The sequence below is a fragment of the Ostrea edulis genome, chromosome 3 (genome assembly GCF_947568905.1).
Source record: "Ostrea edulis chromosome 3, xbOstEdul1.1, whole genome shotgun sequence".
Classification (NCBI taxonomy): Eukaryota; Metazoa; Mollusca; class Bivalvia; order Ostreida; family Ostreidae; genus Ostrea; species Ostrea edulis.
The window spans coordinates 626579-628632 of NC_079166.1; the positions used below are offsets into that span (position 1 = coordinate 626579).

At 37.6% G+C, this 2054-nt stretch overlaps 1 long non-coding RNA gene across 1 annotated transcript; it reads right to left on the reverse strand.

Annotated features, from left to right (window-relative positions):
* Positions 1-468: 468 nt before the first annotated feature.
* LOC125673417 (uncharacterized) lies at positions 469-1466 on the reverse strand. The gene is made up of 2 exons (XR_007369528.2): positions 907-1466; positions 469-817 (listed from the first exon to the last, which is right to left on the reverse strand). It is a non-coding gene; the product is annotated as an uncharacterized LOC125673417 (long non-coding RNA).
* Positions 1467-2054: the final 588 nt, after the last annotated feature.

Consider the following 2054-nt stretch of genomic DNA (forward strand, 5'->3'; position numbering starts at 1 on the left):
GGCGTGTTACGTAACATGACGTCATGAACTGATCCCGATCAAATACAGAATCCGAATCAATGTCACGACATGGTTAACAGACGTAAAAACTGTGAACGTGTGTCACGCCAAGCATAGCTAAGTCACGAGCCTATAAGAGGTAATGATTATCATCATATATACATGAAAAGCCACTTATAACGAACAAGCTTATAAAGAATTTAGGCTTTCTGGAAAGCTATAGAAATATTCATTCCCTAAAGGAAAATATTTACATTTGCAACTGTTTTCTCCTACATAACACTATTACGAGCAATACGTATTTATTTCTGGATAAATCTACTACGGGGTCAACAGAGGTCACGGCTGTGCGTATGAACATTTGTTAAAAGTAGGTAACAGGTACAACTTTTACTAAGGCAATACACATCTAGCAATCGCTCTCACTTACTACAGAAATCTTTCAATAGATGAAATCAACATCACAAAATGTATTTACGGTTTTATTTGTATTCCAAGCAGTGGACTTTCATCAATAATTGATAAAAGCATTTCTGTAAACAATGTCTTTAGTTACTAGCCTACTAGGCCTAATGTATGTCTAAAATTTCGTCTGCTACAACTTCACCCTGGTCATCGGTGATGCGGAATTGTACCTACTGCTAGACGATGACATTAGGCTTTAGCAAAAAGGTCATTCACAGGATGTATGGCCGATAAGTCGTCAAAGTGCATTAAGAACTACACACCACACTGCTTCCGTGCCACAGCAGCCATAGTGCTTGATGTCGGTTTCCAAGTTTATGTCGGGACATCGAAGCGAGGCGTCGTTAAAAACCTATTACAAAAAATTATCGAGTCAAAAGAAGCGTTCAGTGAGCTCATGTTTATCAACAATTACATATCCAAATCCAAACCGTCCCTTACCTTCGTGCAGTTCCACATTCTCTGCGATGTTCAGTTCTTTCCGGAGATTCATCTGAGCTGCGTCCTCTGTCCTGTCTATAAATGATTTGCCTACACCTGACGACTGCCGCCCTGTTCTTCATGTTCCTCCATCTCAGTCTTCTGTTAACTCCGTAATATCCACAGAATATCTTTCAAAGTCGGTCTTCAACGTCTTCACTTTTCAAAAGTCAAAGCGCATCACAACTCTAAGTGTAACACTGCGCATCCCCGTTTAAATCATAATTCCCCCACCCCCTAAAATTAGACATATGGAAGAGTTTTCCATTATATACTCCCGAGTTAATGTATAAGTATATGTTGATATACTTGCTTTCTAGCGTCTTAATAATTAAAACAGTTCTTCATTTTATAGAACTTTGTTTTGTGTTGTCGTCATTTTGAACATCTATGACGCTTCGTTGTGGACGTCAACAATTTGAAATGTATGGAAACGTGTTGTTAACACAATTCAGCAATGTTACCGACCAAAAATGTAAATATAAGTAATAAGGTATCATTTTAAAATATTTATCGGGATATAAATACGGGTTTGGTACATGATCAAATTTTCCATAAAGCCCTTCGGGCTTTATGGAATTTGATCACGTGACCAACCCGTATTTATATCCCGATAAATATTTTTAAATGATACTTTATTTCTTAAATAAAGAAAATCTTATTGGATATAACAAAGTTTCGTTTTAACAAACTATTTTGTGATGGCCCTGAAGGTTCGCTATAACCAAGTTTTAATGTATAACGAAGAACTATTTTGGCTGGCCCTGAAGATTTGATGTAAGTGTGTTTTATTGTATGAAGGTACACGCCAGGCATACTATATAAAACGACCTTAAGACTGAGGTATATTTCAATACCAGGAATAAAAACACCGCATCAACCGAGATTCAAATAAAAAACATACATACGAAGGCCTTGTACGTCACGACAGGGATAAAAAAAAATACATATAAACTTATGTCTACAACACTCCAGTCTTATGGTGTAAATATAGACTCTAAAGTGCGATGATCGCTCAAAAGTGTGATGTTCTGCGCCAAAGTGCGATGGTTTGTTAACGTTACGGACGCCAAAGTCCGATGACCACGCGAAAGTCCGATGATGCGGAG